Source organism: Mustela putorius, unplaced genomic scaffold (assembly GCF_011764305.1).
Source record: "Mustela putorius furo isolate JIRA1106 unplaced genomic scaffold, ASM1176430v1.1 tig00003845_pilon_pilon_pilon, whole genome shotgun sequence".
NCBI classification, from domain to species: domain Eukaryota; kingdom Metazoa; phylum Chordata; class Mammalia; order Carnivora; family Mustelidae; genus Mustela; species Mustela putorius.
Genome location: NW_025421998.1, coordinates 36,601,850 through 36,614,397, shown reverse-complemented (window position 1 = coordinate 36,614,397; position 12,548 = coordinate 36,601,850).

Here is a 12,548-nt window from a genome sequence, read left to right as displayed (position 1 = left end):
TAGTGTGACAGACTCCTTTAATAATGCAATCATTTTTTATGTGTCTTGGTCATGAAGAAAGTTGGGACATGATACCCATGATACAACGAACTTCTCACAAACCGTCACATTTCCTTTATCCTATCTGGTTCAGAAATGAAGATTAGCCTTCTGTCACAGGCTCACAAGAAGAAAAGATCAAAATTATAATTTTTATCAATACACACTTAAGTTTCATGTAGAAACTGGATTCAATATACAGATTTTTGAGTTCACGGTCCAAGATGGCGACGGAAGAGGATCCTGAAAGTGCTTACTCCTGGAACACCCTAAATCTGCTACTATGTAAAGAACTACTTTCTCTGCAAAAAAAATACTATCTGAGCCACTCCCAGCCTGAGGCAAAAAAGAGAAGGTCCATATCAAAGAGGCAGGAAAGGCTAAGACACAACCTCACCATAAATCCCAACACCACCCCCCACAACTCCCTAGCAGGGACCCACAGTGGAGAGGGAACTCAAACTCCACAACTCACCAAGGAGCAAAGGGTTTCAACCCCTATCAGACACCCCCAACTTTTAAAACCTGCATCTGAGAGACAAGCCCCCAAATATCTAGCTTTGAAAACCAAGTCAGGCAGGAGTCCACAAGACCTACAGGTTTGTAGTGAACTGGGCTCTTAATCGGCCCGCCCTTTAACTCACCAGTCTCAGGACCCGGTGTGGGAGCCGCCGATCCAGGGGTGCCCACACTTTATGTGGGAGAGGGGAGTTGGCCTGACGGACAGACTGATGTGACACACTTCTGGGGGCCTGCTGGGATGCTGTCTGGGAAAAGAGGCTGGAGGGTGCCATCTTCGAGGTCTCCCTGCGCCTTGCTCCAACTAGTAGGCACATTTTAAATTTTTTTTAAACTCAAGATTTGTTTTTCGTGTTGTTTTTGTCTGTTTGTTCCCTTTTCTCTCCGTCTCTCTCTTTATTTTCTTTGCCTGCGGGCGCCATCTTTAAGCGCTTCCGCGGCCTCCCTCCAGCCGGTGCGTGACGTTCTCATGCTCGCTGGCTCGCTCTCTGCCACACTCCAGAGTGCCACTGTCCCCCGCTTTTACACACGTTTGGTGTCCTGGTCTTTATGACTGCCGCCTGCCGCAGTCATGTCCCAGGAGATGTCCCTTGCTGTCCTGGCTCTGGTGGCCGAGAGGCTTGTATTTCGGGGTCCCATGGGACTGTAACCCTCAGAAAGACCGATCTTGGCAGGCCAGCACTCTTAGGGTACTGCACAAACACAGCCCTACTCTTTCTGTGAAAAAGGCCTGTTTTCACTTCTGGGAGCTTCGGCCTGAGAGGCAGGCTTCAGGTGTGGCCCATCCCCACGAGCTTAAACGTGAACGCGGACGCGGACGCGGACGCGGACGCGGACGTGGGCTGATGCGCACTGCGTCCTCACGCTCTCTCCCTCTGCCGCCCGGAAGCTTGCCTCGGGCTCCCAGGCGGGAGCTTATACTCCAGTCTGGAGGCCAGATTTCGTTAACTACCACCCAGGGAACACCTCTAGATCACCAGGCACATCTGCTTGCAGTTGCACAGGACTGTGTACACTTGTATAATTTAAAAGCTGCTGCCTGAGGGTCTGGATTTCAACCACATGCCACAATATAGCATATTTAAATAAGAAAATAAATAAGAAAAATAATCTTCCCCACTCTCAGGAGCAATCCTTGACTTTTTCATTCATGTCACCCTCCAGTCCTTGTCCATATGCGTTTTCAGAATATGTATTGGCTTTAATCTTCTAACACGGTACTTCTCAAATACAATATTTGCGTTAGAAAAGATCTTTCTTAAAGAGCTATGCTTGAGCTTTACCAAACACAGCGTTACTAATATATACGTCATGAATAACTATGAATATCCTAAGTTACCCTCCTTATGTTTCTTGTGCTCTCCTGCAATATTTCATGGGCTGACTGCTAACTAGTGCCCATCAAAATTAACATATTTATTTCTTCAGTTGCTACTTATCAAACTTAACAGATAGAGTCAGTGGTTCCCCAAGTTATATTAGAACCAAACAATTGTCATTTTATTTAAAAACAAATTTCTAAGTTCAAAACCTCTGCATGCATTTCCCATAATCATGTGAGGATTTTTACAAATCTCCTTTTCAGTCTTTCGATTAAAAACTTCCAAATAATAGTATCAATACATATCCATAATAGTTAATTTTAAACAACTCTGCTTTTTAAAACATACCACTACCTCTTCCATTTATGTAAGACTTAATGATTATGGTCTTAAGGTAACATTAAAGATTTCTTTTAGTAAGCCTTACCTGATTATCTTTGTGAACATTTAATATTTTTTACTTGGATGCAGGGTGAGGGATTGGTAACTTCGGAGATCATATACATCAGATTAATTATAGCATATATCCTTCCTTTAAGTAAATGAATTAACCTTATTAAACCTTATTTTGTTTTCAATGCACTTTGTGGTCTTGACTATTTCAATTACACATACCACATTACAGCACATTAGAAAACTCTAAATAAGAAAATAATCTTCCACATGCTCACCAGCAATCCTTGACTTTTTCATTACTCCCTTCTCCAGTTCTTGTTCATATTCATTTTAAGAAGTTGTCACAGAATGGTGAACATTCCAGGCTCTATGGCAGGAATGTAAGGAAGTTAATTTTCATCAGACCTCTTTGCATCATTCTGTTGAAAGTTCATGAATACATCTTTTAAAGACCTCTTTTTTTCTGATATTGTTTTTATTTAAAGAAATCAATTCCCATACTGAGGCTTACTTAGGACAGGTCTTCTCCATTGGTTAACATCCATCTCCACATCCAATGGTATCTCGTTTCTTCTGGTCCTGCATTTAACATCCTATTTGGATTTTTTTTTTTTAAAACATGGTTTTGGGATTGAACACAAGGACAAAGAGACCTAACATCTTTTTAGCAATTGTCATATTTTCCTCCCTATGTTGTAAAGAAAAGTTTATGTTTAAAGGAAACTAATCTCTCCTGCTCTAGCCTATATGGAAAAGGGAGAGGTATGAAGGAAGACAATTATTGTTATATCTATTAGAGTAACCATGATATCTGCTAATCCTTTCTAATTATAAGTTGAAAATCTATTTACATTTTAAACAAGTTCTACTATAACTCTTTATGCCATTCTTTAAAAATCATATAGCAGAAGTAAATATCCCCTCAAAATTATTCAGACAAGATACAAACCCAAGAGTTGTTCAGTATAAAAACCCATTTTCCTGGCATCTTAACTTCACTTCTCAACCAGATAAGACACAAAACAGCAAATATTATTAAGTACTATTCTAATTGCATTTTACATGTTTTAACTTTTTAAATATTCACAACAATCCAATGATGTAGATACTATTATGAATGCCATTTGCAAATAATGAAGCAGAGAGGTTAAGCAATTTTCCCAATGCAAGCAATCTGGCTCCATAGTCTTTGGATTTAATCATTGCACATATTTATTCTTTAGATTAAACTTGTCTATCTTGTCTTCACATTCTCACTTACACATCCACAGGACTTACTTGTATTTGAGCATAGCTAAATATACATAAGCAATGCCACCTTAGAATTTTTTTTAAAAATTTTGAGCTAAAAAAAAATCAAAGATTATATTTTGAATATTCTAGACTTTAAAGAGAATTTCAGGCAATTGTGATTCAACCTCCAACTTTTTGAGAAAAGATCAAGGAGATTGATGATGTATAGAATAGTGCTTTTCATTTAATTATAGTCCTATACATGGTACAGCAGACAAGGAATTAAACCAGAAGTGAGAAGACCCAGTTCTAGCCGTGGTGCTGCTCCGAGATAGATGTGTTAGTTTAGATAAGCCACTTTCTTTTTAAATTAGTCTCTTAATCTGATTAAAAAAAATTCGGAACAAAAATATATGTTTTGCAGCATTAGCTGGATCCTGTTCACCACTGGATTCAGATATTTTGATGATGAGCTCAGGTACTCCCTGAACACAGAAAGATGCCAGAGATGTTTCTTTACAGCCCAACTACTAGCATTATGCAGTGCTACGGAATTTTCTTTGCCTTCTAACTTTCTACATAGGTTCCCTGGCCCAAATTTTCCATATCTCTTGCTTGGTGAAGGTTACATCCACCTCAGGGTCATGTCTCTGAGTTCTCCTGCTCTGCCTTCAGCCTCTAGCAGCCTGCTTCCTTGAACCTGATGAGGGTTCTATGCACCTTGGGGAGAAATCTCTTAGTCTTCTTGCCCTGTACCTACCATTCACACACTATTGCTGTGTTTCACCGAAGGCCCCATGGGAAAGAATTTGTTGCTCTGTGTGGACTTGTTTTGTGACTCATTTGGATTTCTTTACATCCTCAGCTCTCTAAAGAGTTTCTGAAAGACTATAATTTTATAGTAGCTTACATGACATGTTTTTGTTGTTAAGGATAGGAATGATGGTCTCTACCAATGCTCTACATCAGGAACTGATTTTGGAATGGAAAATTTTCCCTGCTATATATAGCATGACCTTACTCCACAATGTTAAGGGTCTGTGATGCAATTCTTCTATTGCGGCTCACTAGAGACTCCACACATTACATAGTTTGACAATATATCCCTGATGCAAGGCTATAAATTCTTGTTCATCCCAAGTGAATGTGGATCCTTCCAATCCTCTTTCTTGATTGGAGTTGGAGGAAAAACTCCCATCAGATTATCAGTCTCATACAATGTGCCAGAAACTGTATTGATCTAGTTTAATAACTACATCATATCTGGCATAGCAACTATAATTGCGGCTACCACTTTGTTAAATTTTTGGAAGTGTACCATTATTCACCATGGTCCATTTTGTTTTTTCCAGAGCGATTCTTTAGTTTTTGCCTCTGGAAAGAATGCCTTTCCAGAGGCGTTCTTTAGTTTTTGAAAGTGGCACTGATCTCTGCTTTTACCTAGGATGCTTCTGGTTTATTACCTTGCATGGTGGGATGAAATTTCCACATCTATGTGGTCTTTCCCACTCTAACGGATATTATTCCAAAGGTCAAGGATTCAATAGGTAAGTTCATCAACTTGGTAAATAAATCCATCCATCCTTTTAAACACATAAATATTAGATAAATAACCACAGATAGATCCATGGATCCATTGAATCCAACATCAGATGGACTTAAGTCATGGCTCTATTTTACACATAGTCTCAGTACACTTAACTCAACAAAAGAGCTGTCATAGCTTTGAGGTGCCCTAGATGCAATCTCTGAGACAAGGTAAATTAGTTATTTATCGCTGTGCAATAAAATATTAGCAGTTTAAAACAACAAGCATTTCTTATTTTACATAATTTCTGAGAATCAGGAAACCCAAAGTGGCTTAACTATGTGATTCTGTGTTGGGACCTCAAAAGTTTGCAGTCAAATTTTTGACTGGGACTGAAGTCAACTGAAGGCATGACTGGGCCAGGAGATCTGCTTCTGTGATGGCTGGCTCACCTGGCTGTTCGCAGGAAACCCCAATTCCTTATCTTATGGACCTCTCTATAGAACTGTGTGAACATTCACATAACATGGTAGCTAGCTTCCTCCAGAGCAAGTTATTCAAGGGAAATAGTAAGGAGTACTTTTACCCCATGTGCAAAATAGCATTTTTACCATACCTTATTTGTCAGAAACAAGTTAGTAAGTCTAGGTGAATTAAGGGAGAGAATTTGGTTCCACTTCTTAGAAGGGGTATTTAAGCGTTATGAAAATATTTTAAAACTGCTCCAAAAGGATTTCTTTTTTTTTTTCTCAACGTAATGATCATGTTTTACTTTTTGCAAGCCATGTATCTCTCTGTTACATTCTCCCAGTTGATTACATTCCAAATAGCCCAAAAGGATTTCAATGCAAATAATTCAATTGGAAGACAATCCTAGGAAATACCAAAAGGAGGAAAGAAAGTAATACAGAGAAAGAGAGAGAAAAGATCCAGTAAAGAGTATATTTCTGAGTAAATTTCCATTGTAAGCAACTAAAGTGTGAGAGCACTGAGAAACTTAGGAAAACATATCTCAGAGTTTTCTTACCCAAGGTGTGAGTGCACAGAGTATTTATGCAACAACGTCTCTTCAATCATTGGTTGACATACCTCGTGTATGTTCACAATTCATATCCAGAACTAGTTACTGGCCCCAACCAACTTTAAGGGAATGAGGTTGCTAAGAACTGCATTTCTGTCATCTTCCAAGAAGAAGAGAAATGTGTCTGAAACAGGGTAACTAGATATTGGTGAATGTAACTGGTGATGACCACAGCTCTTTAAATATCAAAGCCCAATCTTAAAGAAAGCCGGGTCTAGAGATTTTGCCACATTGAAAGACTGGTGAGATAACGAAGTTGTAGGGTTGGTCCTGAGGGAAAGGGGATGATAAGGTTTAAAACTGGAGTTCATAGGACCTGAGGGGAAGACATCAGATCTGGGAATTTCCCTATCCCTCTGTCTTCTTTACCAGTGAGTAAGAGAAGGCCTTATCTAACACCTAGAGATTGACTCTTATCTTGGCACTCATTATATGCTTCCCTTACAATTAGCCATATTATCTATTCATACCATTAAATTGTAGGTCCCTTAATCCACACCTGCCTTCACAGGCAACAGAGGAAGCAATGCCTGCAACTGTGCTGAGCCTCTTCTGAACTCCTCAGGAGTATACCTATTTTCTATTATGAAGTGTACATCCTTGATAATTAAACAGGAAATGACATTAAGGAAAGGAAGAGTTCCCAGCCATTGCACTTGGAAAGGATAAGAGAGTGATGAAAACCATCTCCATTATTTGCTACCTTTCTGCTAACCAATATATCTGGCTAATGGGATTCCCCATTTCCCACACCATGCTTCATATCTAAAAATGTATTCTGTCAAGGAAGTACACATGTTAAGCTTCTAATAATCCCATTCATTTCCACCACTTCTAGTAGAGTATCTTCCAAATGAAACATGAAATGAAGATCCAGACCTTCTGTGATCATTAGAAATTTCATTACAATTCCCATGAGATTGACATTACTAACCCCAGTGACTTGCTCAATTCAAAGGAAAGTAATTATATTTTGTCTCAGTCCACCTTTTTGAATCTATAATCCACACATTGGGCAACGCTTTTGTACATTTTTAGAGAGTTCCTAGGTTTGTCAATCACTTCAAGTTTCACATAGAAGGCTTGACTTTGAACCAAGAAGAAAAAAAAAAAAGATGGAGAGCACTTCTTTAAAGAAGCCATAATTTAGCAGTGTTGTCAAATTACAACAACATATTCTGCATTCAGTTTTTGTGTGAATAGATGGATATTACTAGCCTCCACATTACCATACAAATAATCATCAAAATATAGTAAAAGATAGCACGTTTCTCTAATATGAGAAACTGGGAATATTAGTCAAAGATCTAGCGGGTTCAGAGCATATATTCCTCTAATCAAAACAGAATTAAGTCTTTGAAACAAAGTAATGGAGCTAGACAGAAAATAGATAATTTTTAACTGACTACTTCATGACTTAACCTCAGTTTTTTAGTCCAACTAGAAGTTCCCTAGAGAAGCGTCTGAGAAATCAGAATTCATATTAGTCCATACTCTCTCTCAGTTATTCCTCACACCATTATTTCATTTTTAAATATTGCTCATCACATTTTGGAATGATAATTCTGTGTCCTAGTTTATGACATATGGCATAGAAAGGGGAGATAAAGAAAGTTTGAAGATTGCATATTAACCACAGAAATTTTGCTTTCATATGTTATTAAATTCATCTTTTGTTTACATTATATTGATAGGTCATCTCTTTTCTCTTCCCCGAAAACTTTCTCAAGACCCGAACTGTTTAGAAATATGATTTGGTGATGTGTTTCTTAATTGGCTCTATTGTAAATATTCTTTTCATGGACCAAAAAAAATTTTTAATAGGTTTGTATTGAGAGTGAGAACATAGAAAGGGGAGATGTTGAGGGGGTGCAACAGGCTGGCTTGGTCAGTAGAACATGTGACTCTAAATCCCAGAGTTGTGAGTTCCAGTGCCACATTGGGTATGAAGCCTACTTAAAAAAAGGGGGGAAGTAGATATAGAAAATATGTGATAAACATCACTGCCTGGGCTCTGACCAATCAGAATGATACTGTTACAACCAATGTTGTAATCAATGCATCTGTATTTGTACCATCTGCATGGTTATGCAGTCTGATGATAGGGCCACCAGTAGAAATTGTTAGGATGTAGGAATAATGAAGAAGGCATATTTTTTTACCATCTCAGCAAAGTTCTATACATGTAGGATTAAGAAGTATAGTAACATATTAAAATTCACATTCTCTTGCCAAAAAACAGTAAAAGAAAAAAAATGGTTTATAATTATTAACATGGAATGATAGTCCTCATTTCTAGTTCTCTTTAAATTTATTTGAAAAATTTTTATTTGGGGGGCACCAGGGTGGCTTAGTCAGTTGATTGTACAACTCTTGATTTCAGCTTATGTCATGATCTCAGGGTTATGGGATCAAGCCCCTTGTCAGGATCCACACTGGGCTTGGAGCCTGCTTGAGATTCTCTCTTTCCCTCTCCCTCAGCCCCTCCCCCTCAACTGGAGTATTTTCTCTCTTAAAAAAAAAAAAAAAGATTTTATTTGGTAGGCAAATACCACTATGTAGATGGTCCCATATCAGTAATCATTTCTCTCTCAGGTAACAGATTTACATAGAAATGAGTTTCACGTGAAAACTGATTTTGGTTTATTGCTAGCAATAGATAATTTGGTGAAGTCTCCAACTATGCAAAGGGGCCACCCATGATGAAAAGGACTCATTAATGTCCCCTGAACAGTGCCTGAGATGCTTAGTACTTTCACGAAACTATCGAAATTTCAAAATAGAAAAAATAAGGTGACCATGGAAGAATAAGATACATTTTGAAGTTATTTCAAAAGAGTAAATGCCTTAATCTTTCTTTTGTGTACTCAAAATAAAAAGAATTTATAGACTTTTTTAAGCTTTACATTGGCTAAAAACAGGTCAGAAGATTGCAAACTAAAAATGAACAAGAAATGAAAATGGTCACTCAGTAAACTCTAAGCAGTTTAAATTCTTATTTGAGAAAGTAACTACAATTTCTCATTTGACCTTCCATTACTTCCAGTCACTCACCAGATGCCTATGAGAAGAGAATATGCTTTGTCTGAAAGAGAACTTCACTGTGAGATCCTGAACAACTTATGCTATATCCAATAGGCATGTAGAAGACAGAATGTGTGTATTCTAAGATAATGGCATATGCCATTTTCTTTCCTTCTCAGTAACTTTGAGACAACTCTGGTGTATCAAACACTTTACGAACAGGAAACTAATATTTACAACACCCTTGGCACTTAGCTGTGTGTTTTTCTGGTCACGAAGACAATTTTTTTGAGTTGAATCAATGAACCTTTGTAAGGCATAACATTTATAGAATCATATTGCCATAAAGCACTTTTTCAAGACTTTTTTTTATTATAACTCAGTAAAAAATACACTTTTCACCATGGCCCTGCAAACATATTCATATACATATATATGTGTGTATGTATAAAATCAAAACAAAGACACATACTATACAGTTAATATTCTCTATTCTGTTCTAGTTGGGTCACTTTTTTTTTTTTAAGATTTTATTTATTTATTTGACAGAGAGAGTTTACAAGTAGACAGAGGCAGGCAGAGAGAGAGAGAGAGAGAGAAGCAGGCTCCCTGCTGAGCAGAGAGCCTGATGCGGGACTCGATCCCAGGACCCTGAGATCACGACCTGAGCCGAAGGCAGCGGCTTAACCCACTGAGCCACCCAGGCGCCCCTAGTTGGGTCACTCTTAAGCTGCTATATTTTATGTTTGAATTTTAATTGCTTGTCTACACCTTACTAAATTGATATTGCAACCCATGTATAGCTTATGTTCTTCAATTTGGGAAACACTGCTCTGAAAATCTCAAATTATTATCTAGAACTTTCTTTTCTGAATGGGAAGAAATCAAGAAAAGGAGCTCTCTCATAGGATTGATGAATTCTCTTAAAAAAAAAAAAGTGCTCTTTCCTAAGTTAACCTGCAAGCCAAGTGAGTAGGTGTGCTTCAGAAACAAGGACATGTCTAATTCTATACCATTTGACAAGCTCTAAAGCTTGATGGCAAAAGTCCAGAACATCACAATGTTGTGGGAACTCTATAGTACTACACTTGAATTAATCATGCTGTTCCTCTTTATTGCTTCCAGAAATGAAGTTTTGCATTAAATATAGAAGGACCAAAAGAGGCAGTTGCCTCTTTGCCTGGAATAAGGTCTTGGGGAAGAACAAGGGGAATTTTAAAGCCTGGGAAATGCCAGTATGAACCTGATATGGTGATATTATTATCAACAGTATGACATTAATATTAATGTCAAATAGCATGGGTGTTACTGTAGATGGTTGATGGAGGCAAGATGATCTCATAGTTCTATACACCTCCCAGGACATACTTAGTACTATCTTTAATGACAAAAAAGCATATTTGAAACAACTTACTAGTGCCTAAAATTAGTTAGTATTTATTTCTTTTGAATTTGCCCTAGCTTTTTTCTAATGTTCCACTCTATTCTTATACCACAAGTTCCCAGGCATGCTGCCTCTGGTTTAATCATATATATATATATATATATATATATATATATATACATATATATACTCTTTTTAATTAAAAGTTAAAGTTTTATGGCCTCTGAAGCCCTTCAAAAGAAAAAATACGCACGGAAGACAATGTTTTTCTTCTCTTCCTAAAGAAAAGGTAACAAAACAGCATGACTAGAAGATTTGCCCCTCATTTGAAATGTTTTTTTCTGGGAAAAATATTATTTGTAAGGTCAGTGTAAGGATTTGGTGACATTGTTTATTTGATGTGGTCCATTGTCTGGCATTACATATTATCTGACTATGGATTATGTTCTAGTAAAAAGGGAGTAAAGGGATCAACTTTTCAGAACTACATTATCTTTTTCAGGCTTTTGAAGTTTTCATGCACATTGAAGAGAGAGCTTTAGATCCTCAAAGGTTTAATGCACCCATATTAAATAGAGTCTCCTCTTCCTAGTAGGCCTAATGTGGAGAGACGAAAAACCAGGAGAAAAGAAAATTCAATAACATAAGCTATACTGAATTTAATACAAGTATGTCAAGTCATTCCAAAGAAATACACTTGATACATATTAAAATTCAAATCAGGGACGCCTGGGTGGCTCAGTTGGTTAAGCAGCTGCCTTCGGCTCAGGTCATGATCCCAGCGTCCTGGGATCGAGTCCCACATCGGGCTCCTTGCTCCGCAGGGAGCCTGCTTCTCCGTCTGACTCTGCCTTCCACTCTGTCTGCCTGTGCTCCCTCTCACTCGCTCTGACAAATAAATAAAATCTTAAAAAAAAAAAAATAAAAAAAAAAAAAAAAATTCAAATCAACTGAAAACAGTTGTGAACACCAAGATCATCTTGTTGTACAACTTTATGCTGTCTTTGGGATAAACTAGGAAAGTGTGAAAAAGAAGACACATATAGAGAGTTGGATAGGATATGAATGTACTCTCATCTCTCAATAAGATATGGAAACCACATCATTTTGCTGTTTTTAAAATCTTTTATAGACAACCTCTGTTAGAAATATGATTTATTTGGGATTAAAATTTTTATATCTTAAAGAGTATAATTCGGTCAAATCAACCTTAAGCACATTTAAATAATCACTTATTCAACAAGTAATTTTATATTTATCTTATATCCTTTAACATCCAAATTTTTATTATACATTTGAGTGAAAGCTACTTATTACTGTAATAATATTGGAATTAATCTGGATAAGAAAAAATATGTGTTTGATGTGAATTTATACTTTAAATACATATATTCCATGGTTTGTGTGTGACTGTTACTTTTTAATATAAAATGAACAATCTTTAAAGATATCCTTAGCAATTCTAATACTGCTGAAGAAGTTAAGTCTTCTCCATAGGAATACTGAGAGTCTTAGAGTTAACCGGATATTAACTGGATAAGAAAACAAACTTAATTACTTTAGTCTTAAAAGAGTCCCTACATCATTTCTCACAAAGACATTTCAAGTCATGTGTGACTTGGTTCCAAATATTATAGGTCTATATTATTAATCTTTGAATGCCAGACCAAAAATTAAAATTAAAAATCTCCCAACTGCAAACCTTTATCTTTAATCATTAACAAATATTTATGATATAAGCCTAGCAGAATATCTAAATATGCTACCTATAAAGTAGTTTGCTTAAATTATAGAAGTTTTGCTCATTTTCTTAGACTATATAAATCATACTGTTCATTAGTATTATAAAAAAGCACCCATTAAATGGACAGGGAACATTAATATACATGTACCATTTCCCATAAATGATCCATGGTCAAGGAGCTCTCTTCAGACATTTCCATGTGACCTCTAAGAAGACCTGTTTGAAGTTTAATCCAAACAGTACGTATTAGAATAAAATCAGAAGACCTTTTGAAGCAA